The sequence below is a fragment of the Triturus cristatus genome, chromosome 12 (genome assembly GCF_964204655.1).
Source record: "Triturus cristatus chromosome 12, aTriCri1.1, whole genome shotgun sequence".
NCBI lineage: Eukaryota > Metazoa > Chordata > Amphibia > Caudata > Salamandridae > Triturus > Triturus cristatus.
In genome coordinates this window covers 700,281,097-700,297,245 of record NC_140595.1, presented here as the reverse complement: position 1 = coordinate 700,297,245, position 16,149 = coordinate 700,281,097, and positions in this window count along the sequence as shown.

The window sequence follows — 16,149 nt, the reverse complement described above, 5'->3', positions numbered from 1 at the left end:
GTGTCCCTGTTGCCCTCCACAACTGCTTGAGTGAGTTCACTCATGCTATCTGCCATGGTGGAGAGGTTCTTGTTTAATTTGCCCATTTGCAGGCTGATGGCTCCCATGTGTCGTGCCTGCTGGCGCTGCACCCTCGTCATCTGCACCTTGACACCTCCCCAGACATTTGGAGTCGATGCCTCCTGTGCTGGTGCTGATGTGTGGCCCCTTGCCCTGCGTCTTCGCGTCAACTGGACCGGTGTCTGCGGGGTGGTGGTGGTGGACCTGACACGAGGCTGGCTTTCTGCAGTTGCCCTTTCAGGTTCCGGAAGGCACTCCATTGGCTGAAGGGGAGGGACTGTAGCCCTGCGTCGTGTGGGTGCCTGGGATGTGCTGGGAGGTGTGACTGGTCTGGCAACGGCAGGCTCTGCAGTGGACTGTGTGCTCTCCCTGCATTCGCTCCCATCACTGTCTCCTTCCTCAGCACCTGTGGTGTGAAACAGTGCAGGTTTAAAATGTGTTTGGGATAATGTTTAGCAACATGGTGATTTTGGCTGCTCTTACGTTCTCACTCTCTGTAATCACTGTCTGTAATGCATATTGAAGAAAGAAAAAAGAAAAGTAATGCATATTGGGCACAATGGTCACACAAAGTGCAATGTGACTCACTAATTGGTTCAGGGGACTACGACTCCCATGATGCATTAGTAGCTGTATATGGACTGTGGCCTGGGGTTGATTACAGCTGCTTGCCTTCCTATTGCTGTATGGGCGCTATTTTAATTTACATTGATGGGTATATTATAGTGCCTCTTACCTTGTGTACTGCAGGCTGCGCCGGATGTATCCATCTGCGTCACTCCCTCTGCAGCTTCTGGCAGGATTGTGCCCTCTACCAGGTCCTCCAGTGCTGTGTTTTCCGGGACCGTCGAGGGTCCTCCTCCAGTGCTCTTTGCCTCCCTCAGCCTCTGGGCAATTCGCTCCTTGGCACGGCTCCGCAGATCGTACCAGCGTTTCTTTAACTCTTCAATGCTGCGGTGTGTCACACCCACAGCATTGACTTTTGATTTGATTCAGTTCCAGATGCGTCTTTTCTCAGCCTCTGGGACTTTTAGGGAGAGCTTCCCAAAGACCTTGTCATGGCTCTTTACAACCTCTTCAATGAGGTACTCCAGTTCCCTCTCACTAAACTTTATCTTTCTTTTTCTGGCACCTGCCCCCTCCTCTGCTGATGTGTTGGCCATTTCCTGGGTTTGCAGTAGTCTGGATGCCAAGTGTTCCTTTCCACAGCTCTCCACAGGCACTCTGCTTCCTGCTCTGGCTTCCTATGGGCACAGACTGCACCATGGGAAGAGTTACTTCCTGGTTGTGAGGTCATCAGGCTGCTCCCAATGCGACTCGGTAAAATGCGAACTCGCAAATAGCGATTTTGCTAATTGCGATCTCGCTAATAGCGATCTCGCTATTTGCAAGATCGCAATTTGTGGGTTTTCAGCGATTAGCGATTTTTGGGGAGTTTTCGGTAACGCGTTTAGTGATTTTTTCCGATTCGGTATCTGCGTCATGCATAGGAGATACCGAATCCTTATTTGCGATTCCTTAAAAATCGCAAATAAGGAATCGCTATTTCTTAGCTTGATGCATGTGCCTGTATGTGCCTAAGTCCCACAGCAACACTTTTAACCGCCGGCGCTGTGAACCACTCAGGAGATGTGAAAAACACGCAGCGACTGCATGAGAGTACAGTAGTAAGTTAAAATGAAAAATAAATGTGACTTGCGCAGCAGATGCGTGCTGTAGACCCGGCCCTGTCAAATAAGCACCGGCACAAATTAAGCCCTGGGGGGAGCCACCCCCACTACTGTGATATATATTTACGGCTGATGCGTACAATGTGTGTCCCGGTGCCGCTCACTGTCTAGAACTGCATACTGACCTCTAAGCCATCTTCACTGAAGTTCCTCTCATTCTACAAGTGAAAGGATCCATTACTCTGTTTCAAACAGGCGGTAGTCCCTTTGGCAGGCAGGGAGCTGCAACTTCACACAATCTGCTCCAGGGAAATGAAGCAACCATAGCCTCCCGAAAAATGTACACGTGGTACTTTGTACAACAAGAATGTAGTTTTAATTTTCAGCATGATGCATTGAAAACTCTGGGTGCCAATGGGACCATACACGCCCTGTGAAGAACATGTAAGCATTGGGCTGACAAACGCCGTCCACACATCCCTCAATCTCGGAAGATTCCTTGAGCGAACCCTGCTAGCATACCATTCAGGAAGGAGCACTTATCCAGCGTTAGGCAGCCTGTCTGGGCCAGGTATATCTCTTAACCCATGACTGGTAATTTGGGCACCTGCCCTTGAGACAGTGGTCCTAGCCAGTTTAGACTGAAATGCTTGCTATCCACTTAAAATGGCTCCAGCATTTGTAGAGGCAGTGTGCAGTCTAGGCCCTGAACATCCGCAATGGCATAGTCGTGCACTCGTGGCAAACGGTTATGGCCTGCACAGCATATGGGGTATTTGCCCCCTGTTTATCCGCCTTGGGTTTGTTTCTGTTCCCTGTTTAGAAGCATTGGTCTGGTTATTATACAGAAGAGTTTGGATGGTCCTGCGCAGCACGTTGCCATCAGTCGGTGAAGGGTGGTGGCCATATGGTCCGTGATAGGTTGGTCAAAGAAGCAGCAATATCACTGTTGTCCTTCCCAAACATCTAGTGGTTGAAGCGAACCTCAGTAATTACTCTTGGGTGTATGACAGGTCAGGTTTCCTACAAGAAGGCAATGCCTACCAATGACTAGCTCTAGGTCCTCTTGTAATCAGTGGTTTGTGTTCTTTCACTGTCAATGCTGCATCCTGGTCCTCTCTCCAGCCTCTCGGGGAGAGGTGTGATGTTCACTTTAGTAGCAGTAGAAACTGGTGGGGTGTAAATGGCACCTGCAGAAGCGGTGATGGGGAGGGGTTGGCGGAGGGAATTTTTCCACAAATTAAAAAAAACAAAGTGTCCAAGTTTTGCATTTTATATTGTAATTATTCTTACAATAGGCTGGGGTCTATTCCAAGCCAATTGGAAGCTGCAGTATTGTGGAGTGCGAGGGGGCGTGGCACGTAACATGTGGAATTTGCTGCGGAGGGCCATCACGCTGTGGGGCGACAAGGGACCTGTGGGGCTCGCAGGATTGATCTGCTCACCGCCTGCTCGACCAACCGCAGTAACCAAAAAAAGGCAGCCGAGCCAACACTCGCATCTCTACAGCAAGGCAGAGGCGGTCACTCCTGGAGAAGGTGAGCAACTGGGAGCCCCGAGAGTGGCCCGCCTGTTTGCACTGCACTTCCCACACTGCACTGCTCTGGTGCCAGAGCCAGCACACAGGCCTCCCCTCACCTGTTGGTCTTGTGCCTCGAGGTGCCAACACTCAGCCCACAGCTCACCTCGGAGGTTGAGACACTCCCTCCCCCTCTCTGATACGGTCCGCCAGTTACAGTCCCTGCAGCAGTTGCAGGGGGAGGCTAGAGCTGGGAGGGGGCAATCCTGTTGGGGTAGAGGCGGCTGGTGATAGGCCGTTGCTGCTTGTCCCACTGGTGGCCCACTCACCCTGACTTGCAGGTCCAACAAGCCACCACTGACTCTAGCTAACAGAGACACATTGGTATGCCAGCCCGCGGAGCCTGTTGAGCATATCCAACCCCTTGCACAGAGTCTGGAAACGAGAGGATGAAGATGGCCTATGACAGCAAGCGGCCCATTGCAATACCCCCTGTAAACACCTCGCCCAACTGAGTGCCTGGCTGGTTCTTAGGGGGGGGGACAATCGACTCCAGCTTACAGGTGCACTATGATGTCCAGGAGCGAAAGGCGAACGGCTACATCAATGACCAACAAAAGGAAGTGTAAAGGACTCAGTGAATTTTCCACTGAAAATTCTGTGATGGAAGAGCACGTCTCACTGCATCACTCAGCCTTAGTGGCGGTAGACTGTCTCAACTACCAAAATGACAAGAACTGGCTATCAACTAAAGATTTACACAATTTTAATTTGTGAAGGATGGAGGGGCACTACTATGCTCAAGCAACAAAGACCTCAATGGCCTCTCCTCCCCACTACACCCAGAGGTATTAGAACAAACAAAAGCGGCAGCCGACAAGCCAATGCTGGTAATCAATGGGAATTTAAGCATGGACAAAGAAGCCCGAGACACAGACGGCTATCAAGGAACCATAGTATAAAAAAAAGAGAGAAGGCACAATTCGGCAACGGATAATACAAACGTACTGCGCTTCACTCAACACACAACAGAGACATCTGCAACAATCATGTCTACATCAAGCACTGACCGCGACAGTACTACATTTCCAAGCACGCTGGAGGCCTCTTGGGCACCAGAGCTTCCGCTTGAACCAAGCATTATAATTCGGCCATTTACAAACCCAAAGTCAAATATGACCCAGCTATTAAGCCTCATACGTTTATAACAACATCTACAACAATAACTGCAATGAGAACAAAAGATCCACCAATCAGCTGCCTGCCAGCTAATTGGGAAGAACTGTGTTTGCTAACTAGCTCTGACCCTCACAAATTGCCACATAGCAACATCAAGCCAACCCAACAGCATGACAGGACAGGCGCAGAAAACACTCCTAGTGCAATGGCCCCGGACACAGCTGGGTCCTTGGCAATAAACCATCTTGATAAAATTGACAGTGGTTCAAAGGAGGCAAACACTGAAGCTGCGAAAATTGCAAAAGGTGAAACCAGCAATACATCATACTTTACAACAGAAGAATGGGATAGGCCGGTAGCCTCATACTCCCTTAATTCCCCTCAGGAGGATGACAATAAAATCCACCAAGTTACGAACGCCGTGGAGAAATCAACAGGCACAGAAAATGTATGGTCATCTTTATTAAACACTATGCAACTTTCAATTAAAGCAATGCAGTACCACTCAGATAAAATGGACATTCAATTATCTCTTCTCAACTTCCTGGCAATGCAAGTCTCGAACATCGACACTAAACTATCCAACATGAATAACTTAATTTAGAGGGCTCAAGCAGAAACCCAAACAGTCCAGCCATGCTGCACCTGTTTCACCACCATCGACAAACTCTCCACTCTTCCTTACGTGATGGGGTAGCGCCTATCTGATATAACAAGCATTAAAAATGCAATAGGTCTCGCATTTACAAGAGTTTGAGCTATTAACATTGCAAATGGCAATGCCTTTTAGTTTTGTTTTTAAAAGCTAAATAAAAGGCATTGTCATTTGCAATGTCAATAGTTCAAACTCGCGTAAATGCGAGACCTATTGCATTGCAAATGCTTGTTTATTTTTAGGAGAGGAAAAGCACATTTCCCCTTTCCCAGAACCAGCCCAGGATGCTACCTGGTGTGAGCGGATGCTACTTTAGTCCTTATTGCCTCTAAACCTTTTTTCAATGGTAGCTCAGAAACCTACATTTCGTAAATGCAATAACTAACGTTTTTGTATTGTGCTTTGTGTTGGCAACCTCGACATTCACATGGGCCCCGCATAAGAAGTTGAGAAAAAAATGCATAAGTTAGTCTGATTAATATAGTGCGAAAAATATTTCCTGCTAAAAAGACGTTTCGCCGCATCTCAGCTATTAATCTCCCCCTGTACTCTGGGGCACACAGACTTGTCGCTTCGATTTACTGCTTGGTGTAAACCAATTTAGCCCAGCAGATCGTCCGCATCGAGAGAGTGAGGAGTGCTCTCCCCTTCCCTGAGGAACTGCGCCTTCCCCCACACAGTGCCACCAGAGGAAACTGCGAAGCGGTGTTTTCCCCTGGACCGGGAGTCCTGTTACTACCAAGGAGGCATCCGAGGCCCTGGTAGCTGCGAAGCAGAAGCCGGAGGTTGGGGGGCGGAATGGCCCTCCTTTTTTCACATCGACGGGAGTGGTGTTGGCTCCTGCGGGGAAAGGGGGGGGGGGGAGAGCCTCGAACAGCAAAGGCGGTGGCGGAGTTTCAATGCGTCCCGAAGCCCTATTACCGTCTTGTAGTAACCGGGAAGGGGTTTTCTAGTAGTAACCGCATCTGGTCCGAGATTGGTGGCGGCTGGGACACCTGTGACATTACGGGGGCACACTTTGTTTCTCTACTCCCTGACAACAGCAGAGGGGGCCGTTTCACATAGTCCTGCAGTAAAAAGATCACGGGGGCAAACCTCTACCGGTGACATCGCCTTGGGGCTTGCTTTAAATAGTGACACCATTGTTGAGATTACACGAGGGAGTGATTCTGTGGAGACCATGGATATTGGAGTCTGAACTCGGACAAGACACGATCTGATTGTTTAGTGGCTCTTACGATACCTGTCAGGAGAACCGGGTAGATGTGCTCTGCGACACTCAGGATAAAGATTGTACCCCAGTAATTCAGCCCTCAAAACCTGCCTCGCTTAAGTAATCCATGAAAGGGATTGTATCCCTGGCCCCCAGTACAAGGAACAGCTCTTTGTTGATGTGATTTATGTACTTATTGGAGCCCGCAACTTGCTTCATTCTGCCGCCAGCTACCTCCCGCTGCCAGAGGGGACTCCAGGCCCCGGTAAACCCCTCGCCTAGAAGCCAAGAGGACGCCATTACGCCATGACGTATTTGCTCGGCTTTTTCTGCCGGCCTCGCCTGCCAAATGGTTTCTTGTCTTTATGGGGCCATGTGTTTGGCCCCATCAAGATAAGAAACGTTTTGAGACTAACGCAAAGCAAGCGAGGCCGTCCGAATGGGATGGCTCAGAAAGCCAAGCAAATAAGTCACGGACACCTCTTTTCCAATGGCTGGCCACTGTTTAACATAAACAGTGACGCCAGCCAATGGAAAAGAGGGGCGGGGCTTAATGCCCCTTACAGAAAATACCCACATCTCATTAAATCTCGCCAGCGAGACTGCGCATGCGTGCAGCCTACGCCAGGCGAGACCTAAAAAAGGCAACAAACGCCACAAGAATAGCATCCCAGGCCAGCCAAGGAAATGGCTCTGAATCAAAGGAAAAGGAACACCCGCCCAAAGGTATGTAAAAGGGCCTAAAACATAGGTCCCTAGATCCAAACAACACTAAACTGGGGCAGAACGACCAGGACAGTGAAGTAAATGCATCAGACAGGGTTTATATATACAAAAATATATTTTTTGTTTATTTTGTTTTTTACACATAGAATATTTTCAAATACTTTTGGTTAACTTTTACATATACATTCATTCAATAATGAAGACAACAAAATTATTAGCCTAAAAATTATTGTCCCACACATAGCTCAACTCATACACACAGACATTCATTCAATAAACATGCTACAAACAAATTCTGGTCAAGATGGAAAAACTGTCCAGATATGATCGTATAGGTTGTTGACTCATGTATCATCCGGTTGGACAAAAACAATACTTTGAGAAACGAAGAGCCTAAAATTCCGGCGCCAACGCGCGTTTCGGTATTGGACCCAATCAGGGGCCCCACCTTCATCAGGGCGAAGACCGATAGGTAGTGGGGGACAATGATAATACCTAGGATTAATCAAACAAACATAAATGAACCATCAAAAAAACAGGGATTAAAGACTCCTATATAACATCTGGTGCATGGAATATTAAATTATAAATCTGTCCATTCAGTTCAGCTCCAGTTAGCGTAAACAATGGGGATATCAATATCATACATTTATATACAAGGTCCAACAAAGTACCAACAGAAAATATGTGACAGCACACCTCCAGTTTAAAAATTCACCAAGAAAAAGACTAGTCACTGTGTATGAAACAAAGAAAGATTTAGAAAAACGTGCAAATAGAAGTGGGCTGGGTTGAAAATAAAAAGAGAGAGGAGCAACAGCCCGCCAATAAAATACCCATGTATAGAGGCAGTGAATGCGGTAAATATAGATGTGAGTACACGGAATAGCAGAGTATAGTGAACGCTACGTACTTAAAATCCAACCCGCAAGATAGGGGTCAAAGTAGATATCTTCAGTATGTTACAAAAACTTGATAAATCATGGGAGTACTCCGCGTCGATAATGGTAGCCTGACGGGTTCATTCAAAGATATGTCAGCCAACGTCAGGTCGAAATCAGAGTATTCAAACAAAATGAGGATCAGGCGGCTTACAAAAATACCGTCATATCTAGAGGAAAACACATGAGGCAGGGACAAATTAGATTTTAACCCGACCCATGACTACACTAAGGAACAATTCCGTATAAATTACTAAAGGAGAAAAGGGTGTTGATAGGCAACCACATACTTGTAAATCACAGCGTCGCCATGATGGAGGGTGCAACGGTATTCACGCAAACATAAGGGAATTTCAGGGGCATGGAGGCCCGTAGCGTGAAGGTAGCGTCGAAACGCTGAATGAGTTTAATTTCTTTCAGGTCTCAGGAGTTTCCTATATATATAAAACAAACAAGCAAACAAACCGTTACTAGATAAATTAGAATAGAGATGGAATAGTAACTGTCAGCATTTCCAAGACAGCTAAAATTAGTCTGTTAGCAGCATGGAGGGCGTTCTATATACGGGGGGTTCAGAGGTCCTATAGTCGACTAACAAACACGGGAGACCGAACAGATTATTTAAGCGCTATCCAAAGAAAGCAGCAAGGGAAACAGAGATCTCAGCTCAAGCGAGCAGTAAACATAGAAGGAACGTCAACCATAATAGGTTAAAGGACATGCATCCAAAAGGGTTCAGGAGAAGGCACGACCTACAAGCTTTCCAGTAGCTCAATACTTACTCGATAGTCCTGAGGTAGAATTCTATTGGACCGTCGATCCCATGTCAGATACACCGGCCGGGACGCCTTGACTAGTTCGGCTGGGGAGAGCCTTCCTTATTAGTACGCAATGGAATTCTCAAGAACCAATGGGAAGATTCATGACGGAGAGAGGGTAAAAGTAAAAAGAGGACTCAGAGTGTGGAGTCAATATCGCTACAAAGACCAATTGGCGGCCATATTGGAGCGGTGGACAAAGCCCGCATACAGTTACGGATCATATGAGAGATAAAGGGCCAAGGAGTATCACATAACGCCATTTTCTACTCAATAGGAGCATAAGAGTTAGCAGACGTATCCTATCATCAGAGCTCAAGGGTAGCCGAAGGAACCCACCTGTTCCCTCATATAGGCATGAACAGCGTTCCCGAGTGGTATCATAGGTGGAGAGTGCACAGAGGGCTGGTGGGTTAAATAATAGCATTCTCCCACTGGATCATTTCGTTCAGCCCTTGCTGTACTGAGTCAAGATAAAAAATCCAGAAAGTCTCTCTCTTTTTCCTAATAGAGATGGGATCTCTTCCTAGGGGAGTGTGTATTTTTTCTAGGATGGACCATCTGAGGTCCTTATCGTTGTGGTTCTTGTCCAGCCAATGGCTGACAAGAGGTGCAGTGATTTTTTTAGTGCGAATATTGGACTTGTGTTCGCAAATCCTAGTTCTGACCTCACAGCCTGTTTCTCCAATGTATATAAGATCACACGGACATGTGAGGATATAGATAACATTGGAGGAACGGCAGTTTGACATCCCTTGAAGGGTGATGGTTCGGTTGTTGGTGCTGATAGTCTTGCCAACAATAGCGTTAGGACATGCCTGGCACGTACCACAGCGGTGATTTCCTTCAATGGGTTTAAATCCAGAGATAGCAGTCTGAGTTAGCGTCTTTTTCTCCGTAATTCTCCCTCTTATTAGGAAGTTTTTCAAATTCTTGTTACGTCGAAAGGCGAACAGGGGTTGGCACCACAGGATCAACTTCTAATACCATAGCAGTTACAACTCAACTGTGCCAGGTGCAAGGCACCCTTAAAGAGTCCCCTAAAACTAAAGGGGCATTGGACCTGACTGGCCCCGGGACAAGCAGCAAGTCATTGGAACACACCAGCGAAAAGGCCTACGGGTTAAGAGCAGGCACAGGAATTGAACAAAGCTTTAAAGACCATTCTGAGGCAAGTTTAGACATCGGAGACTTAGAGCCCACTGGTACCTCGCAGCAACTGGCGAATGAACAAGCAGCTAGAGCATACCCCAGCTCGCCAGGGCAGCCTTATGGTGAACAAAAAGGGGTAAGAAATTGCATGAAACAAAACCTCTCCAGAAACAGAGGAGGAAGGAAAGGAACAGGAAGACCAACATAACGGCATATTTTCAAACCGGCATCAACACCCCAACAAGCGAAAGCCCATTACAGAGGTTGACCCTGGTACTGACCACTTCATCAGCCACATAAATTCTCTCCAACCAGCAGACCGAGTGCATAGATTCTGGAGGAAAAAGGGGCAAAGACTGCCAGGCCAACCACACTACCTAACCAATGGAGGGAGATGAAAATGGGGACACCTCTCCTAGCGCAATCACTTTGAGGACTGAAGTGCCATCATTGCCTACAGAAACATGTTCTTCCAATCAGGATGAACTAGTAGTTCCAGCGCGCTCCCCCAATTGACCATCACCAGGAGGAGCCTAAGACATGTATCATCATGCTCATCCCGGAGTACAATTCCAAAGGCCTGGGGGACATCCTGAATAGAGGGAATATCCTGTGACTACCAACATCAATCAGCAACCTGGCTGACAAGATCGCACGATTTGGACCATTTATCAGACCAAGAGGTAACATAGGCAACCTGAACCAAACACGAAATAGCGAAGTGGATCTTGAATGAGGAACGTCAAAGCCCCATCAAAAAATGGGCTACCCAGAGTTCCTGTTATCAAATAAACAAGAGCAGGAAATCTCTTGACCCGCATTCACGTACACCACGAGGAAGACACTATCTGTGCTCAGAGGGACACGCAGTACCTCTGCGTCGCAGAAGAGACAAAAGTCAGGAGGCCTTGGCAACCAAGGAAAAGCACCAGATTGGACAACTGACCCTGGATAGCCAGAACAAAAAACCTACAGAGCAAGAATACCTGACTGGGAGAAAACAATCCCCAACAGTTCATCCTCAGTTACGATTATGTTCTTGGAACATAAATGGCCTGGGGCATAAATCTATGGGCACGCAGCTCCTGTTCTACTTTCAAAACATTGACCTCATCCTCCTACAAGAGACCTGGCGAGACAAACCGCACCATCTAAAAGGCTTCAAAACATACCACCTCCCGGCTGTAAAAAGCACAAATTCGGGCACCAAAAAGGAGGTCTCACAATCTACACCTCAATCAAGAGTATGAATGAATGAATGAAATTAAATGAATGAAAGTAGCATTTGTAAAGCGCATGCTCACCCGTAGGCATCCCAGCGCTAACGGCAGCAACTTAACACTTGAGCGGACATCAAGGGAAAAGATGCGTTTTTACTTTATTTCGAAAGATCAAGTAGTCAGCCTCTAAGCGTATGTGAGGAGGTATAAGGTTCCATAGCTTTCTAACATTATACGAAAAGTCGGCCCCCGCTTCGAACTCTTCTGATTTTCGGGACTGTGATCAGTCGCTTATTTTCAGATCTCAGAGCTCTATTTGGGTGGTAGGGCTGGATGAGAGAACGCATCAAAGGAGAGCCTTTTCCAGAGAGCGATGCATAAAGCCTTAAACTGAACTCGTTCTTTCATGGGGAGCCAGTGGAGGGTGGCAAGAGCAGGTTTGGCCGACATACGCCTGGGAGTATTCAGCAGCAAACGGTTCTGCACAGTCTGCAGTCTTCTGACCGTAGGAGGAGGTGCTCCAAGATATAGGGTGTTGGAATAATACAACCACGAAAGAATTAATGCTTGAACGCTATTAAGGAACTGGATGACAAAACTACACCATGAAATGCCATAAAATCAATCAAAATGGACTTCGGAGGCGATAACAATCAACAACTAATATTGTAAAATATATACCTCCATCCATGTGACGAAATCAATGGAGTGAAATTCTTGAGATCTTAAATAACAAGGATAGTATCAGAAGAGTCCATGGCAAATCTTATGCTAACAGGCGACTTTAACATGCACCTAACGGGGTCCCCAGACAGGGACCAACTATTGGTAAAACAATTTTCTGCATGGAGCATTCCTCATCAGGAAGAATGCAAATGGGGCAAGCAAACAAGGTTAGGAAAATAATTTCTAACGGATTTGGAACATTGGAGCTTGGTTGCACTAAACAGGCGTTTTCCGGGCGACCGCCCTCCAGTGGTGACCTTCCATAATGCATCAACCAGCACAACAATAGATCGCACCTTTGTAACCCTAACCGTGATCAGTAAAATCGTAGATTTTCGGATAGGAATATCAGACCACAGTGACCACCTACCACAAGAAATCATAATGAACATACAAGGCACAACAAAAACCCAACCAGTGGAGGATCCAAGCTCAATACATGAAGTCAACTGCAGAAGAATCCGATTCAAAACGTGCCACTCTAAATACTTCCTGGCCTTGGCAAAGACTGTCTGGGAAGAAAACAAAGGGACTAATACAAGCATGTTAACTTGCTGGGAAATCTTCACAAAAAAACTGCAAAGCCCACACAACAAGGGAAGAGCCTCGTTCAACAACAGGAGAAACTCTTCAACAGAGGATACCTCTCGTGCCACAAAGCACACGATGCAGTCTTCTCTCAATCGTGCAAAAGACGCGTCTAAGGCATCTTAAGAAAGCAATAAACAGATCGGTACGGAGGCTCCGCCGATCAGGCCCAGATGGTGGCATCCGAAAAGAACAAAGGCAGTTAAAAATTAGCAAGAAGGGGCTAATTTGGCAATCGAAAAGGGAATAAGAAGATGAGTTGTGGGCAAGCTCTTACATGAGATAAAAACAAATAACACTAGATACTGGCGCACAATTAACAGCTTACATAACCCAAGCGCGCATGGAATCAACTCACACTTAACGGAAGAAGCCTGGGCCAACTATCTCTAGCCTCACTTCAACACAGAACCTGCTGTCACTATGTATGGAGAGCAGAGATCTAGATATACGCTCAGGAGCAAACTATCTGACCCAGATCAATTTTGGCAATTGCCCCTTTTGCGATCATGGGCAAACAGATTACTAACAGGATAGCGAAAGGCAGGACAGTGGGCGCACTGGGTCCCAACGGCATCCCCCTGATCCTGTACAAGCAAGGCCTGGTTTATTTGGCAGCAGCATTAATACCACTTTTTAATCAGATCCTTGAAGTTGCAAGAATACCAGATTCTTGGAAGGGGTCAATCATATCCTCAATACATAAAGGCAATAAGAATGAAGCAAAATATTACAGTCTGGTTGCCTTAATAGATAATGATACTAAATACTACGCTGGCCTTCTCTTGGAAGAACTTACAGATTGGGCGACCGAAATGGCAATCATTCCCCTTAACCAAACTGGATTTCGCAAGCTCACAGGAACGACAACAAATATACTTGCCTTCTACTTTCTGGGTAGAGGCTGTAAGAAACGCCTACTTGCCACTCTACGTTTGCTTCAATTATTATTCATTTGCCTTTGACAACGTTGACAGGAAGAAACTGGGATATACTGTCCAAAAGAAAAATTCCATCTGGTCACCTGCATCAGCTGATCCTCCTACCTACCGACACTTGTGTCCAAATAAAACTGGGAGCTGGCGTCCGCCTATCCAGAAAGATGCCAACGACTCAGGGTCTGAAACAAGGCTGCCTACTGGCCCCGACTTGGTTCAGTCTTTTTATGTCAGACCTTTTGACAGAGGTTGACAAATTCAACTCCCACACCCCAAAGATGAGAGGACTTACTCTCTCAAACTTACTCTACGCTGACGATCTTGTACGGATTAGTCGCACTCTGTTTGGCCTCCAACACTTGTTAGACACCACACAAAACATCTCTGACAAAGGATTACGCATAAACCTAGACTAATCCAAAGTGGTGCGGTTAAACCAAAAAAAGAATGCTAACACATCACTGGCATTTGGGGGGGTCTCCCGCTAGAAGCGGTCGAAGAATATAAATATCTGGGTGTCCTAATGGATAGCAAACATACATTTGTGGCTCAAAAAGAGGCATAACAAGAAGTACCGTAATGGCGGCTGCATTAAAAAACATCAAACTCAAAAGTACCTGTCCAAGCCTCACGCCTCTGCTCCAGGTGATTCAAGCAAAGGTTATTGCAACTATCACCTATGGGAGCAAGTGTCTACAGGGCAGGGACGCAAGTACATCGGACGGTACAGAAGCAAGAGCCCTGAGAATAGTTATTCAATCTACCTAAATACACCTCGCCGGGCAAATAAGATTAGAATTTGGCCTGCAGATGCAACAAGTAGCACACAAAGGTGCCTTCATCAAATGCTGATACAAAATCAAGGAAGCCGAACCCGGTACTCTGAATGCACATCTATGGAAGGAACTAAAGTTAAAAAAAAGACAGTGCACCCATGATCTCATTGCAAGCTTCAATAGATCAAGTGAGCCTACAGGGACTTTGGGAGGCTGCTGGGACCCATAAAAGCTTCAAAGAAATGGTCAATAAAACTGTTAAAATTGTGCCCTTAGTGGAGGATACGACTGTGCTAAAACAAAGGGCACACGTATGTTTCCTCCTGCAGAGTTACTCTAAAGCCTCCCCTCAATCTTACTTAAGAGATGATTTCATGAGAGCGACAAAGGAAAAATATCTTCATCTTCCATTGGGTATTCTTCCATCACTGCTCCATTTGCCTCCATGGAAGCGACCACAGACAACAACTAACTGTCGCCTATGTGGGGAAGCAAAAGAGGTTCTGATTTATTTTGCATATGCTCGAGACAAAAAAATCGAAGGCAGACTTCTCTTAAAACCCATCCTAAAGATCAAGGGGATAAGAGCATGCAGGCAGGCAGTGAAAGCATGTTTTGAAGGCGGAAAGTTCCGTTGGCCTGTTGCCTCGTACAATTTATGATCAAAGTGGGAAAAATATTAAACACAAGTATTTAATTGCCCAACCTGGCCCCCACCTTCGACAACCAGCCATTAGCCGTCATCGCTCTTGTTCCTCAGAGAACTACTTCACCCGTTGCTGACTTTGCACTTTACCTGTTCTTGCTTCTTGGAGAACTATTCCGTACACTGTTGACTCTGCACATCGCAGCTGGACAATGACTATTAGCTTCCATCGATTTGGACAACAAGAGCACTATTTTTGCACACAGCTGACTTTGCACATTGCCTGCACGTGCTGTTCAGGGAGTTATTTTGCACACTGCGGTTTCTGCCCATTGCCTTTGACCACGGACCTCCGATCCCCATAGCCTTGGACCTCTCGATCTCAATTAACCCTTTTTACAATGTTAAACCATTTTTAAAAGCTTTTCATTATACATGGTCCAAATGAGGTATCTAGAGTCCTGGTGTCAAAGCAAACTGAAACTTTGGTACACAACCATGGTTTTAACTTTGGAGAACTCGAATACTGCTGTTTTATCATTACAATGGTTTTAAGTAATCATACAAATAAAGACATTATTATTACAATCAAAGAAGTATTTTTTTTTAAAAGCTGGATGTTCAAAAGGCACTTGTGAAGTTTGTTTTAGGGTCGAGCCTGCAAAATCATGCACTAGCTCATGTGCCTCACTTCCGAGAGACAGCAAAAAAGGCTTGGAACCCGCCCGTTGCTTACTATTTGTTGGCTTGCATGGCACTCTTCTTTACAGCCTCATAATTCGTCAAGGCAGGCCTAATATCAGTTCTATTCCTATCTGTGGAGCAGGGACCAAGCACTGATTGATTCAACTTAATGAGTGCCTGTCCACTACTCCCGACGTGATTGAGGTACTATTTTGTTCTATTTAACTTTAGGACCCTGCAAACAGAAAGCATGACTGGCAAAAACGTGCCCGGCAGGATAAACAAGATTGCATAAGATTTATTTTATAAAGTTAACTTTCTTTTATATTGCCAAGTCTTCTTATCTCACTTTGCACTCCATATTATCTTTTGTTTTTGCTCATGGGCGCTGTTCTCAAAAGATGAGGATTATTTTATTGCAAAGTGATCTTTTTTCTTTCTTACGTGTAATTTCTGAAATTGTTTTAACACAATCGTGCACTACAGTCCAATCCACCCCTCTCCAGTCCATTCGACATCACCCCACACCAATCCGCCCAACTCAATCCAATCCACGACACACCAATCTAGTAGACCCGCTTCAACCCAAACCACTCACCCCATTCTACCTCACTCCAATCTGCCCTATTCCAGTTCAT